Genomic DNA, 16,804 nt, shown 5'->3' on the forward strand with positions numbered 1-16,804 from the left:
GGACCTTTTGGCTTTCAGAGTGTTCATTGAGAAGTTGGGTGTTATTCTGATAGGTCTGCCTTTATAAGTCACTTGGCCTTTTCCTTTGCTGCTCTTAATATTCTTTTCTTATTCTGTATGTTTAGTTGTTTGAATATTACATGGCAAGGGGACTTTTTTGAGGGTCAAGTCTATTTGGTGTTCTGTGAGCTTTTTATATCTTTATGGGCATTTCCTTCTTTAGGTTAGGAAAGTTTTTTTTTTATAACTTTGTTGAATATATTTCTGTGCCTTTAAGTTGGTATTTTTCTTCTTCTTTTATCTCTACTACTCTTAGGTTTGGCCTTTTCATGGTGTCCCAGATTTCTTGGACGTTTTGTGTTATCACTTTTCTGGATTTAGTGTTTTCTTTGACTGATGAATCTACTTCCTTTATTATATCCTCCATGTCAAAGATTTTCTCTTTCATCTCTTGTATTCTGTTGGTTATGATTTCATTTGCAGTTCCTGTTCATTTACTCAGATTTTCCATTTCCAGCATTCCCTAGGTTTGTGTCTTCTTCATTGCTTCTATTTCAAATTTCAGGTCTTGAACTATTTCCTTCACCTGTTTGATTGCTTTTTCTTGGCTTTCTTTAAGGGATTTATTGATTTCTTCCAATTTTTTTGGTCTTTTCCTCTATTTCTTTGAGGCAAATTTTCATTTCCTCTTTAAAGGCTTCTATCATCTCCATAAAGTTATTTTTAAGGTTTCTTTATCTATTTCTTCTACATTGTGCTGTTCAGGGTTGCTATTGTAAGCCACTAGTTTCTGGTGGTGCCATATTACTCTTTATATTGTTGTATGTACTTTTGCACTGGTATCTACCCATCTCTTCCTCTAATTGGTGCAAATTGTGTCTGTGTCTGAGGGAGCTGCTCTTGGTCCAATCTGTACTGCTTGTGTCTGTGTCTCAGAAGGCCACTCCTGCTCTGATCAGAGCTATTGGTTCAATTGGAGCTGGCAGATTTGGTGTCTCAGGGAGCTGCTGATATCTCAGGGGCATGGATAGCTTTGGGGGAGGGAGTGGGTCTTGTAGATTGCAGGGTCCAGTGGGGGTTGTTGGTAGGGAGGCATGCCTGCAGGAGTATTCCCTGCTGGCCTGCAAATGGGACTGGAGATGGGTGAGTGTGGGGAGGCCTCAGTCCTAGAAAAAGGACTCTGGCTGTGAGAAGAGTTACTCACCTCTTGGTCCAATCAGAGCTGGCAGATTCTGTCTCTACTTTTGAACATTTTAAAAGGTATTTCCTAGATGTGTTTATTTCTTCCTTTGAAAACTTTCTGTTTAGATCCATAGCTGATTCTTCATGTGGGTCATAATTTAAAATTTTTGCTTTTTAAATCTTTATTTTTTGAGATTTTCTTAAATCCTGGATAATATAAATCCTGTATCAGATGTATTGTTAGCAAAGATTCTCTCCCAGCCTGTGGGCTTCCTCTTTGACTTTTGTTTCCATTGCTGAACAGAAGCTTTTCATTTTGGTGAGGCCCCATTGTGGATCTTAATTCCTGAGCAATTGGAGGCCTATTCAGGACATCTCTTTCTGCAGCTATATCTTATAGGGTATAGTATGACTTTTTTCTAGAAGTTTCAGCTTTTCAGGTTTCACATTGAGGTCTGTGACCCATTAGAACTTGATTTTTGTGCAGGGTTATTGATAAACTTATTTTAAAATACATGCACAATGCATACATGGGTATAGCTTTATTTAGATGGAATTATGCCACATAGAATGATAATGATCCCTGCAAGAGCCATAGCCCATCTAACGAAATCCCATGTGCCAAGCATGAAAACCTCCTTTAAAATTTCAGCCAGGGGTTACAAAATCCCCAAACAAAATAGGTTATTGTCACTGTCATTGGTGGCCTTCCGGAATTTGAAGGGTAAAACTCTATTGCTGAAAGCATCACATATTTTGGACATAGGACTTGAAGGAATCAACCTGGAACTAACCTTAAAGCCTCTTCCCTGAGGCCTGACTCTGACAGTATCAGAAGGTGTTCTGCAAGCTGCCATGGGAAAAGACTAGACAATAGCCCTACACAGCTGCAACGCCTATGAAGTGCAATCATGACCAAGTTCTCCCCAGTGGAGCAATCATGGCACTTCTACCCTGTGGTAACCAACTACTAATGGGACATAAGGCTTGCTAAATAGGACTGAATTCATTCTTGATACTGTAAACCTGGCCAGGTCCCATGGCTGGAAGGGTCATGGATCTGAGAGAAGAACCTACTGCTGTTATTTTCCTAAACCAGTATAATTTCTAACTGTATTCTAAACAGTATCCTTCTACCCACAGAGAATTGCAGCTCTCAGCCCTCATTAAAGCTTCTTTTTGAAACAGATGGAAACTATTACAGATCCACAGCTAGACACAATGCATCAATAAGTGACTGTTGGGTGCCCAGCCTCAACTGGTTCTTCTACAATGTAACCATTATACAGAAGCCACAGGGAAAGGGGATGGAAAGAATGCAGAAACCAGAGGCCAAAGACAACTGCTGAAATACAGTGTCTTCTAGACACTACAAGGAATATGCACCCATGAAACTGCAGCAATACGGTTGCCTAAGGAAGATCTGCATAGTGACAGTACTACTCACCATGTCAGTGTTAATAGGGGAATTCCAAAGGCTCTAGCCCTAGATGAAAAGCCATATGCATTCAATAGCTGCTGAGAGTTGGAAAAAAACTGTTTTTCTCCATGGACAAACTCTCTGATAGGTTGTTCAATACAGAATGGTCAGCTCTAAACACATGTACATGCAAGCAACATTAAACAAATATATATTCATATGTTTAGAGAGAGAGGATGGGTAACAACAATAATTACAGAAGAAGAGGTCATGGATTTGAGAGGGAGTGAGTGGTGGGGGTGGACATGGAAGGAGTTATAAAGAGGAGAGGGCACAGTGGAAATGCTGCAAATAATGTGCACATGTATGAAATTCTCAAAAAATTTAAATTAATAAATGGACTACATATGGAACTGAACAAAAATTTCTCAAAAGAAGAAACACAAATGGCTAGGAAACACATTTAAAAGTGTTTAATATCCTTAGTTATCTGAGAAGTGCCGATTAAAACTACTTTAAAAGTCCATCTCACTACAGTCAGAAAGACCATAAACAAAATACAAATGATAATAAATATTTTCATGGATCTGGGGAAAGGAAAGCACTTCTACACTGTTAGTTGATATATAAACTAGTGTAACCACATTGAAAATTAGTCTAGATGTTTCTCAAACAAACAAAATCAAATCCTAGCAGTAGATTGACATATGAAGAACTTATAAAACTCCTGTCCATAGACCCAAAGGACTCTACATCCTTCTACAGAAACACTTGCACATCCATGTTCATTACTGCTCTAGTCACAATCACTAGGAAATAGAATCAGATATATGACCATCAACTGATGAATGGAGAATGAAAATGTAGTACATATATACAATGGAGAATTGCTCAGATTAATAGAAAAATAAAATCATTAAATCTACAGCTAAATGCTCAGCATTGGAGAACATATATATGGAGTTTGGTCACCTAGGTCCAGAAAAACAAAAGCATAACCTTTCCCATAATCTGCATCTATTAAAGAAAGTCCTAAACTGAAAGTAGTTATCTCCCAACACAACACTCCAATCACAGAAGTTCTCAATAACAAATCAACATCTAACAAAAAAAAATAGCACCATTCTACACATTTTTAACAGCAAATAGAAACAGGGAAGTTTCATCTAACTTATTTTAGATGAAATAGATTAGATTTAGATTTAGTTCTGCCATTCCTAAGAGTAAAATCAGATTTTTTTTCCTGAAAACTATAGGTTACTATGCTTCATTTATGTAGACACAAAAATCTCAGCAGAATAGGAACAAATGGACTCTGTCTCTTCACACTACATGTAAACATAGGAAAGGTGCTCATCCCAAGATTGCAAAGGTAGACACATTAGAAATCAGTTCATAGGACTCAGTATATCAACCTATAAATAGGAAACATCATATGATCATTTAGGGAGTCCAGAAAAAGGATACACTGGAACAAAATTTAAATTTTCCCCAAAAATAGGATTTTGAAGGAACTTCATTATCCTGCAAAGGGCATCTTAAAAAAATACTATAGCTAACATCATCCCTAAGAATTATAGGTCAGCTAACAAAAATGAAAAGGAACAAGATGTAATTTCACTGTGGGAAATTTAGGTAGACAGCATGTAAGCCAATAGTTAAGGAATGTCATTGAAGTGATTTAGAAGTGATGCTGAGATGTATTCCTATATAATGGGGTGGTAAGTATCTATTATATGAAAACATGAAACCCAAATTGAGTACATTAGTGACAATATTTCAAGTATTACTTTATTAAATATTCTAAGGTGTCATGGAAGTGCTCAAAAGTATGTTGGTCATGAAAAACAAATTATCACAGATTTGAAGAAAATAAAAACAAATTATCACAGATTTGAAGAAAATAAACTGCTATTAGAGAGTTATTTTTAAAAGTTATTTTGTATCTTGGTGCCTGTGGAGGCCTCCTGGGAACAGGATTTCTAAAAGGCAAGAAGGGAAGACTGTGGTGTGAAGCTATTTTTTTTCTGACTGTAAGTGAGGTCTCAAAAACCAAAGAGAGCACAAAGCTCTTCTTAAAATTGAAGGTATTTATTCCAGAGATGAAACTGAATTCTACTCAGGCAAGAGATGTGTGTATGTGAAAACAACAACAACAACAAAACAAAACAAAAAACAACACAGTGACTCCTGGAAGCAAACCAAACCAAACCAGAGTAATCTGGGGAAAGGTAACTAGGGCCCATGGAAACAGCAGCATGGTTCATGCCCAGTTCTAAAGCAACCCTCTTCCAAAGGCCATTGGACACAGATTCTGTGTGATGCTGTACTCTTCTAAAATTTAAACTAAGTGAATTAAAAAAAACTATTTTATGAGTCAACTATGGAAATATGAAAATTAAATATGTTCAATTAATTAAAAGTCATGACTGAAGAGAAAAATCTAACAAGAACCAGATTGTACAAATAATCCTTGTGTGATTATAGATTGAGAGGCAATATTACTGTCTAGGCAGGGAACCCCAAGCATCTGTTAAAAGACTGGGACTTTTCACCTGGGAGTGACCCATGTGGCCATGTCCACAGTGGCATGCCAACTGGTGTCATTATGCTCTTCTTGTTCAGGCAACCATGATATGGAGAGTTCATGGCTGTATTTTCCTTATCAGACCTAGGGGATACTATCTAGAAACAAGCTTACTGGGACTCTGACTCTTACAGTGTTTCTGCCCTATCTTCCATAATTTCCCCTGGGCCTTAGATGGGGAAGTTAGATTGCAGATGTATCAGTTAGGGTTAGGAATCCCATGGTCCCTTATTCTCTGCATTTTGACCAGTTGTGTATATCTGTAATGTCTTTATCTGTTTAAAAAGAAACTTCTTTGATGATGGGTGAGAACACTTATCAGTGGTTATAAGGATAAGTATTTAGAATACAGTTAGAAATTATATTGGTTTGGGAAATGGCAGTAGTATATAAAAAGACTGGAATCAAGAAATTAGCATTTTAATGCTCTCATGGTATTAAGAACATGCAAGCATCAAACATGCAGAACATAATTATCGTCCTGTACAGTAGAAATGAACTGCAGAGCTGGAGATGATGCATCTGTCTTTAGAGCTATGATACCATTTACAGTTTAGAATGTGTGAAGGTGTGAACCTAACTGGATATGTGCAGGACCGGAGTGCTGAAAGTTACAAATTATGATAGAAGGAATCAAAGGCAATTTGCATACCTGAAGATAACTGGGAGTACTTGAGGACTAGAGATTCGGCACATAAAGGGGTCAAATCATCTCCAGCTGACACAGCTTTACTCTAACACTTGGTCATCAAAACCTTGAGTGAGTCTTTGTACACTGTACAAGATTACAAAAACCTTCAATTCACAGATAAAGGGGGATGAATAAACAATTATAAAAATAAAGTTTAAAGTGGGACAATGTAATAAACATGTCTCTGAGACTACATTAGTAGCCTGGTAGTAATATGTGACAAGATGGACAAATAGATTAGTGGAGTCAGATAGAGGTCCATACACATAGAGCTGACAGATTTGTCTTTTTCACTTTTAGTTGAACAACAACTTGTATATATGTATGGAGTACAGGGCACCCTTTTAATACATATAAATAATGTGTAGTGATCAAATTTAATAACTAGCCCACTCTGGCTGCTTTTTATTATTAAATTCAAGTGGAAGAAAGACACTCAACAAAAGGTGCTGATCAAACACTCAACTCATCCCTGATCATACAGAGAACTCACATTCAACAGCAAAGAAGTAAACAGTGAAATTGTAACAGTCAAGAAATAGAATGTGCAAAGATTAGGGGTCATTAGCTAGAAGGGGACTCAGACCTACAATAATAGATAAAGGAGAGAATCAAATGCCGTGGAGGATCTGGGTTGTTCACACAGGACTGCCTTTTAAGACCATAACAACCAAGTGCATATCTAACAGATGACGCAGTACTGCATTTCAGGGCAGGCAAGTTAAAGTATGTTAATACAGAATGTATACACCTATGCCTGTAAGAGCTTTAACTCTACCAGCAAAATGGAGGACCATCCTAGATTCCATTTAGTGGGTGAATAAGAGAGTGGCACATTCATCCTAAGGACTACTACTTAGTAACAAAAAGGAATGATTACTTTATACTGAGTGACTTAAACAAGTCTCCAGAAAATTATGCTGAGCAATAAGAAGAAATGCCTTACCTTGAAGTTCTGTTTTCTATTATTTCATTTATAGAGAATTCTTTGAGTGACAGAATTGGAAGCATAATGATAGCTGCTGAGTGAGCAGAAGGGCAGGAGTTGGGAGAGAAAGATGTGCTAGAAGAGCTCTTGTCATAGAAATGCTTTGTATGTTGTCTGGGTTTCTGTGATAGTCTTTCCCCTCTCCCCCCAGAAAACCACCATTGAGCAACTGGGTAAAAGGTTTATTAGATCTCTGTATTTTAATTAAGTATTATTTGTCTGCTTGTTTGAGAATTTAATACATGTATATGATGTGTTTTGATCAAAACTACCCCATTCCTCCCCCCTCAGTATTTTCCCTATCTCCCCATCTCCTCTGCACAACTCCCCTCCCCACCCAGATTCACATGCTCTTAAAAATTAGAGTACTAATTATTACCTGTATGAGCATCAATATAAGAAGCTATAATTAAGCATAGGTAGCCTCTAAGAGGGCATATCCCTAAAGAAAACAGTGTTTCCTCTCTCAGAAGCCACCAATCAACAATGGCTCTTTAGATAAGAGTGGGACTTTGTTGACAGGCATCTAGGTTGTTTCCAGATTCTGGCTATTATGAATAGTACTACTATGAACATAGTTGAGCTTGTATCTTTGAAGTATGATTGAGCATTCCTTGGATATATGCCTAAAAGTGGTATGGCTGGGTCTTGAGGTAGATTGATTCTCAATTTTTTGGGAAACCGCCATACTGATTTCCATAGTGGCTGTACAAGTTTGCATTCCCACCAACAGTGGAGGAGTGTTCCCTTTGCTCTACATCCTCTCCAACATAGACTGTCATTAGTGTTTTTGATCATAGCCATTCTGACAGGTGTAAGATGGTATCTCAGAGTCGTTTTGATTTGCATTTCTCTGATGATTAAGGATGTTGAGCATTTCTTTAAATGTCTTTCAGCCATTTGTGATTCTTCTTTTGAGAATTCTCTATTTAGCTCTTTAGCCCATTTTTTAATTGGATTGTTCAGTATTTTGATGTCTAATTTCTTGAATTCTTAATATACTTTGGAGATCAGTCCTCTGTCAAATGTGGGGTTGGTGAAGGTCTTTTCCCATTCTCTAGGCTGTCTTTTTGTCTTATTGACCATGTCTTTTGTCCTACTAAAGCTTCTCAGTTTCAAGAGGTCCCATTTATTAATTGTTGTGCTCAGTGTCTATGCTGCTAGTGTTATATTTAGGAAGTGATCTCCTGTGTCAATGCGTTCAAGAGTACTTCCTACTTTCTCTTCTATTAAGTTTCGTGTAACTGGATTTATGTTGAGGTCTTTGATCCACTTGGACTTGAGTTTTGTGCAAGGTGACAGATATGGATCTATTTGCAATCGTCTACATAATGATGCCCAGTTATGCCAGCACCATTTGTTGAATATACTTTATTTTTTTTCCATTGTATAGTTTTGGCTTCTTTATCAAAAATCAGGTATTCATACTGCATGGATTAATGTCAGGGTCTTCAATTCAATTCCATTGGTCTGTATGTTGGTTTTTATACCAGTACTAAGCTGTTTTTATTACTATAACTCTATAGTAGAGCTTGAGGTCGGGGATAGTGATGCCTCCAGAGGTTGCTTTATTATACAGGATTCTTTTTAGCTATCCTGGGTCTTTTGTTTTTCCATATGAAGTTGATTATTGTTCTTTCCAAGTCTGTGAAGAATTGTGTTGGTATTTTGATGGGGATTGCATTGAATCTGTAGATTGCTTTTGGTAAGATTGCCATTTTTACTCTGTTAATCCTACCTATCCATGAGCATGAGAGATCCTTCCATTTTCTGATATCTTCTTCAATCCCTTTCTTTAGAAAGTTAAAGTTCTTATCAAAAAGGTCCTTCACTTGTTTAGTTAGTGTTATTCCAAGGTATTTTATATTATTTGTAGCTATTGTAAAGGGTAATGTTTCTCTGACTTCTAGATACCTGTCAACTGAAGAATGGATTAAGAAAACGTGGTACATATACAAAATGGAGTACTACTCAGCAGAGAAAAACAATGACAGCATGAAATTTGCAGGCAAATGGATGGAACTAGAAAATATCATCCTGAGTGAGGTAACCCAAACCCAGAAGGACAAACATGGTATGTACTCACTCTTAAGTGGATTCTAGATATAAAGCAAAGAACAATCAGACTGCAACCCACAGAACAAGGGAGGCTATATGGCAGTGGGGACCCTAGGATGACTGTGGCTTAGAATAACTTTTGGTTTTACTCAATTACTGGGCAAGCCTCAATGAAACATTTCACTACTAGGATAAGAATTTGTACTGTATCAAGCTGATAATAGAAAAACAAACAAACAAACAAACAAACAAACAAATAAATAAATAAATAAATAAATAAATAAAAATATCTTTAAAAAAAGAGTGGGACTTTGTGAGCTCCTCCCCATCTGCACTGCGATTGTGCCTGACTTGATCTTGTGCAGATCTATCATATAGTCCCTGCCACTGTGAATTTACTTCTGAAATGGCCCTATTGATTCCAGAACCTTAGATCAGGGGATGTGATGTTCATTTCCCATGTAGAGCTGAGCACGCCACACTGAATCATTTCCAGTTCTATCCACTTACCTTCAAACCTCATTTTTCTTTATAAATAAATGATATTCTGTTATGTATATGTACCACACTGTCATTAACAGTTCACCAGTTGATGGAAAGTTGGGCTGTTTCCATTTTCTGGCTAGTGTGAATGGAAGAACAGTGAGTATGTGTAAGCAAATATCTCTGTGATAGGGTGTAGAGTCATTTGGTGTTCTTAGGAGTAGTGTAGCTGGGCCTTATCTAAGATCTATCTATTCCTAGCTTTTCCAGGAACATCTACACTGATTTTCATAGTGGCTGTAGCAGGTTGTACTCCCACCAATAGTATGTGAGAATACTTAAACAAGAGTTTATTCCTCACATTCACTTTAACATTATATGGTTATTTATTCTTTCTTAAAACTATACTTTAGTCAACAATCTGTTTTACATAAAACAATCTTTTGGAAAACAACACATGGATCAAATCAAGATGTAAGTTTAAAGTGCAGTTAATTGGATGCAATGCCCCAGAATATAAATATTGAATGAAAACAAACACAGAATAATCAATGGGTGTAATTCAGAGTTTATGGAAAATTAGGTTAGCTTCTTTGATCCAAATGATCTAATTTTTAGTGAACAAAGTTCTAAGCTCTGCTACCTTGAGTTTGCCCTGGTTCAGAGAGATTGCAATAGATGTCTGTCTATGGCCTTGCACTGCCCTCCTTGTTACTTGGCTTCTGTGGAGCCAGTTTACTGAAATAAAGTCTTCGTATGTTTTGAAGAATGTACAAGAAAACAAGTGTCACTACCCAGAGTTGGCATTTTCTCAGCATAGTACCACACTCATTTACTTGAAGATATTTCAAGTATGTGTCAGCTATAAAAGAATTAGAACTCACCCATCCAAAGTATCCAAAAGTACTCCACACATCCAAAACATAGGTTTTATGCAATCTATAAATGTTAGATAAATGCAAATGAAGAGGGTGGGGCTGGAGAATCTGTCCAAGCTGGACTATAACTCAGTAGTAGAGCACATGCATAATATATGTGAGGCCCTAGGTTCAATCCAGGAACCAAAATCCAACAAAAGACAACAAAAATATGTTTAAGTCATAATAGTGAGATTTTTCATAGGTGACAGAATCTGTTCACCTATCTGCTGGGACTTCACTGTCAAGACACTCAAAAGTTTGTAGAAGGATGGATGAGTGTCATTGCTGGTAGAGATCACTGTATCTATGGCAGGGATTTAAAATGTCTTTGAAGTGCCTGAAATTGACTTGAAGAAACAGCTGAAGGATTAGCCTGACAATCATTGAAAAGCTGCCTGTGGAGAGCATGGTGGGATGATCTGTGGGCCTGCTTTGGAAAAGAACATCTCAGTTCCCATCATGATTGATGCCTACGGCTTTCAGGACCCAACATGCTAACTTATTTCTCTATTCTTGAACAGGTAGAAATGTGCATTTGTTCTTATTTTTCTAAGTCTCTCAAGCTAAATTTAAGGTGATTTTTAAACATCTCATTCTTCTTTATGAGATTTCTAGTTATTTCTGATAGCAAATATGGATACATACAATTCAGATGCTAAACCCTTGCAGACCTCATGAATTCAGATAACCAGACTGTGAAATTGAACTCTGAAGATCTGTCATGTGCTTGATACAAGGGAATGCATCCTAAAACAAAAGCAAGTTTAAACTAGGTATGTTTTTGAGGATTTCTCACAGGCAGGTGCGGTTTAACTGGGGTGGGAGGGGTGTATGAGAAAATGACTTCTGAGAATGGAAACTCAGGACCTGATTCATGCGGGTGCTGGGAATTGAACCCTTTCTATCTAACAGGCCCAAGTGTGGCAAACGTGGCACCGACGTGCCCTGCCCCCATCCTCCTCCTAGTACTAAAGCTAGCACCCAAGGTCTGTTCCCTTATTGGGCCACTGACTCATTCCTGAGACAAAACACTAAGATCCAATGATCAAAATTCATTATTTGACTAACATGTCCAATCAGATCTTACCAACTCATCCTAACATAGATTCCCCTTAAAAACTCACTCCTGCAAAAACTGCTGTGGCTGCCTTTGCCTGATCCAGAGGCAGCCCTCCCCCCCCCCACCTCATCCCCTGCTTTCTCCTCCAGGTAAAATATCCTTTGTGCTGAGAACTTGGTGGCTAGGTTTGTTCTGAGATGACTCTGAGGAACTGCAATCCCTCACATGTCCCAGAAGTGTTGTTTCAGCTTCCTTTTGTCCCACTATAGTAGCAGGTAGAGATTCTGTCCTCACTCATTTTTGGCTTCCTTCACCAATCTCCAGTGCTTTTCTCCAGTGTCCCTTAGGTCTTGTCTGCATGGAGTCCCTGCATCAGACTCTTGTTCTCTTTCTGGTCACTCTCTGGTCAGCTCACGGAGTTGGCAGGCAAAGAATGCTTCCTGGTCATGGGAAGTAATCTGTCTGTCCATGTTCTGCTTTCTGTGCCTCTATGCTCTGTGTTGAAGACTGAGGCCTTATTTTCAGGCCAACCACACACCATACATCCTCCTGCCAGAGGATTTCCCCTCCAATGTACAGGCTGCCCAGAGTTGTTTCTGCACAGGCCTGGTGGAGCCCTATGCATGGAGAGTTTTCTGTTGTTGACCAGATCCCAGTGAAAGGTGAGGTCAGACTTCCAGATTCATATTCACTTACAGAGAATCATACCATACCCTGACCTCCAGGTAGTATAGCCATAGTTCCCGACTTACAGGCTACACCAGTCAATTCAGGGGCATCCTCCTTGAGACTGGACTCCATGGAAGCCAGGCCTGTAGGTCTACAGTCCCTTATTCACTATTCCATCTCCAGTGTTTAGCAAGAGGCATTGCCCAGGCCTGAGCTTCATGGCTGATTTGCTGGTTAATAGATGAGAAATCTAGGGTTTTTCTCTTTAGACTATAGTCAAGTCATGTGGGTTTGTTTGCTTGTTTGTTTTGGTGTGTGTGTGTGTGTGTGTGTGTGTGTGAATGTGCGCACTGTGAACACAGACCTTCTCTGCCTCCCTCACACTTTGGGTCTTTTTCCATACCTGTTAACTTTCTGATGTAACTTTCCTAGTGCAGGACACTGTCAGTACACTTTAGCTTGGGTTTTGAATCTACTAATGCTACAAATACTTCCATGTCTCTGTTAATACTTGTCAGAATAAGGAAAGAATAGAATGTGTGGTTTGTGCATCATATATTCTCAAAAACACACAATTTTTCACTCAGAGATGAACAGTCTGATTAAAATAATACCTTTTGTCAAAAGGCAAGTTGGCTTTTGAAAACAAATGCAAACTTAATTCTCTGTCTGGAGTTGGTAGTTTAAATTGAACTTGCACCAATACTTATGTTGTTTATAGTCGGTGATTTGTTTCTAGATTCAGAGCTGCTGTTTCAATATTGGAAGACTGGAATGGACAAGCTGGCATCAGGAAGCAGAGGCCCCTGTGCACTGTATCTTGTCATGGACTCCTTTTTCTCTCTCACCTTAGCTAGCATTTAGAATGGGATAAGTGAGCTCTTCATCAAACCCGGGTTTGCAACATCCTGGAATTACTCTAGCTTTGTATCAAACTGTATCTTGTAAATGCTAAGCAGTGTATTAATCTATAGTTATGTATATCTTAGAATATGAAAATTATATACAAAGATGATATTGGTTTTCTAGGGAAGCATGGGGGGGATTATTCAGAGCATTGTATTAGCCACATCATCACTGAGCAGTTTTGTTGGGTAAAAAGTACTGCAGGCAGATACTTTTTTCCTTGGTTATAGTTAAAGGCCCAGACACACTACACAAAAATTGTTGTTGTGTCTTCAGAAAAGACATCTTGATGGAACAGCAGAAACTGAGAGAAGCTTTGGAGACAACAGCTGCCATGTGTGTACTGTGTGAGATTCTCATTATAACAGTAGAAATCAAAGGTCAACTGTCATTAAGTGAGCCAAAGGAACCAGAATTTGAAGTAGCTCAGTTGACCAAACATCAACACCAAAGTTTCCTTCCTTTATTCTTTTTTTTTTTTTTTTTTCTGAAATACGGTTTCACTCTGTACTTCAGGTTGGCTATGAAGCCCAGGATGACCTTGAACTCTTTGACGATTTTCCTGCCTCAGCCTTCTGAATGATGAGATTCCAGGTGTGAGCCATCATGCCTGGCAACAAGTTTTAAAACTGGAAAGACACAGGAAAGTTTGGGGCAGAAAGGCGAATTGTCAGGCTTTCCTTTAGAAGCCAGAGTAGTCATAGAAAGGCACGGTGAGTGAAATGCTATTATACTAAGTTATACTATATTATGTTGACTAATTACTAGAAAACTTCTGGTCTAGAGTGACACAGTTTAAAAGACTGTCCATCACAGATGAAGGAATGAAGGAAGAAAGAAGACAGCAGAGGAGGAAAATAAAAATGAATAAAAGGGGGAAGTGACAAACAAGATATAAACCTGGAGGAACACAGCTCCACTCAAATGGCTTCCTTGAGCTCATTTGCATAGTTGCATACGAAAAGTAGTTTATAGTAATAATAGAATTTATGGAGGTTGGACAGCACAAGAAGGATTTTGAAATGGAAACTTACTACAGAAGTGTAACCTTTACTAGGGACAACAGAAGCAGCAAAGTTTAAACACCCTTCCTAGGTGATCACAGTGAGTGCAGTAAGCACAGACAAAGGGGAACCGAAGCACCTGCAGGTACATGAAGGCCAAAGCAGCCCGTCACACCCTCACTGGGTTCAAGATGCAGGAAACAATGATATGCAATAGATAATATACATGTATGTATCTCAGGTTAATATACAAGAAAACTCACCATAAAAAAAGAAGTTCTAACTTGCTGGCTAAAATAGTATATACTCTTCTGAACTCTAAAGCATTTTCTTATTTAATCTTTTTTAAAATATAAAAGACATGAAGGTGAGGGTTGATCTTGGAGGATCTGAAGGGTAAATGTTATCAAAATGTCATTAATAAAAATATTATTTAAAAAAGTATAAGACAGTCACCCAGTCTATGAATTACCTCCAGAGAGCAGTGTGCTATCTCAGTCAGTAAACCAAAATTTACTTATTAAGTTGTTATAAAAAGATGAGGATGCCAGCACACTCCTTCACAGAAGCAAAGAAGCACACATCATCACAACTTTAGTAAAGGCTGACGATAATAAAGGTAAAATATATAAAGTACAATAAAAATATCAGCTTGTCTCATTTTTTGAGTAAATTTACAGAGCTGTTATAACTGAAACCTGTCTTTAGGTTGTTAGAGTTGCCAACAATAAGAGGCAATATGACACCAGGACATGTCCATAAGCCGATGCTGATATGCTGAGGGACATACACAGTGTTTTAACTGGCAGATCACCAGTTTAACCAGGGAACTTTCTAGTTCTACATTTTTGCATGTATTATTTTTTTCATATTGGAGTTTCCTGTCTTTTGAACACCAGTTGAACAAATGCTAAGTTCTGAGTTAAAGAGACTGTAGTTCAATTAAGACACAGTAAAAAAAAAAAAAAATACAGATTGACGAAGACATTCTCAAACCAAAGAAAATAATGGGACACAAGACCATTATTTTTCATATTTCTTCATGAAAGAGATTAGTGTAACAGTGAAAGCATATAGGTAACTATTAGCACAAGTGGAGAACTCAGGAAGAGCCCTGGATCATTTAATTTCTCTCCATAACAAACAGCACAAAACAGCTTTGGAAAATAGACTTTGCAAAGAAAATTTGGCGTTCACAGAATTTAAAAATGGAAAAAAAAAAGATCAGTGTAAACAATACTTTTGCATGAGGCAGACTATGAATAAGGAAGTCTGAAAGTGCATGTTTCTGAGAGGGGGCTGGTGTGACTAGGGGGGCTGATAATCCTGGGAGCTGGTCTAGAACTTCCTACTCAGCTTGTCATTTTCCTCATTATCATAAATGCTGCACAATACACCAGCACCAGACAAGGACATTCTATGACCACCACAGAACATTAAAACATAGCTTACTGAAAAGTAGACAAAGCATAAACAATGTCTATACCACAAGGGCATTCTTTTGTTCTATCCCATGTAAGTAGTTGTGCTTTTTTACTAAGGAGCTTTATCCTCAGACAAAAATGATTATGGCACCCAATGATGCAGCTATTTTCTCTTCCTTTACAAGTGAAAACATTGGGTACTATTTGCACTTACAAATTACCTAATACTGGGTACACAGTCTAAAACAATTTGCACACCATGTTAATTAAAATAAGAACTTGCAGTGATATTTTGTTTGTGATCTAACAAGGCGTGCCTGAAGATCAGAGTTGAGGAGGTAAGCAACTAGTTAGCCATGAGGCCAGGCAGTGGTGGCACACACCTCTAATCCCAGCACTCGGGAGGCAGAGGCAGACAGATCTCTGTGAATTCAAGGCAATCCTGGACTACACAATACTGATCCAGTCTAAAAGAGAAACAGAACCAGGCATGATGGCACACACTTTTAATCCCAGTACTTGGGAATCACATGCCTTTATTCCCAGTGCTAGGAAGGTGGAGACAGGAAGTGATGTGGCTGGGTGGGGAGAGGAACATAAAGTGGGAGGAGACAGGAGCTCATTGCATTTTAGTCTTGACAGAAGCTCTGCCATTTTCAGGCTGAGGATTCCTAGAGGTAAGAAGTCTTTCTAGCTGCAGATTGCCTGTTTCTCTGATCTTTCAGCTTTTACTCTAATATCTGACTCTGGGTTTTTATAAAGACCAATTAGAATTCATGCTACAAGAACTAGAAAGATTTGAACTTGAGTGAAGAAAAATAATTAACAGCAAATACTAATGTTAAAGGGAAAAGATTTTGAAACTTTACATGGATTTTTAACACATCATCAAGAATGGGTTCAAGTGATCACAACGATTCTGGAAATAAAAGGAAAAAGAAAGCCTGAGCAAAGAAACAGAAGACAGAGGAATCAAATGATAACTTGAAAACTTAAATGTACAAGAAAATTAAAAACTCAATGGACAAAGGAGAGGTCAGTGGAAAGAACCAGGGTAAATGTGAAGATGTTCCTTCTTCTCCACATTTTTCTAAATTATGGTTAGATGACTGAGGCAAATGCAGTGCGCGTCTCTGAATACAGTGCATTCAAAGGAGTACTCAAGTGCTTGGAGCCCAGTCATTCTTCATCGTAAGTTCTAGGTGAGGGACATGGAGCTGAATAAGTGGAGTTTTCCTCTGCTGGGTTTATGCCTTGTTTATGTCTGATTACAGCCTTATTCTTCCATCTTGAAATGAGAATATTTATTCTATGTCATTGTATGTGGGAAGCATGTAATTTTTTTTTCTTATAGAGGTGCTCCCAGTTGAGAGATTTCCTTGAATCTCAGATGAGACTTGAACTTCAGACTT

General features: G+C 38.1%; 1 protein-coding gene and 1 pseudogene across 1 annotated transcript in view; one reads left to right on the forward strand and one right to left on the reverse strand.

Annotated features, from left to right (window-relative positions):
* The window catches only part of Gabrg3 (gamma-aminobutyric acid type A receptor subunit gamma3), a 606,777-nt gene that overhangs the window by 34,948 nt on the left and 555,025 nt on the right, over positions 1–16,804 (reverse strand). The gene's annotated exons all lie outside the window — the stretch shown is intronic.
* LOC102904542 (large ribosomal subunit protein eL33 pseudogene) lies at positions 1,095–4,947 on the forward strand (annotated as a pseudogene).

The sequence above is a fragment of the Peromyscus maniculatus genome, chromosome 1 (genome assembly GCF_049852395.1).
Source record: "Peromyscus maniculatus bairdii isolate BWxNUB_F1_BW_parent chromosome 1, HU_Pman_BW_mat_3.1, whole genome shotgun sequence".
In the NCBI taxonomy this organism is placed as follows: Eukaryota; Metazoa; Chordata; class Mammalia; order Rodentia; family Cricetidae; genus Peromyscus; species Peromyscus maniculatus.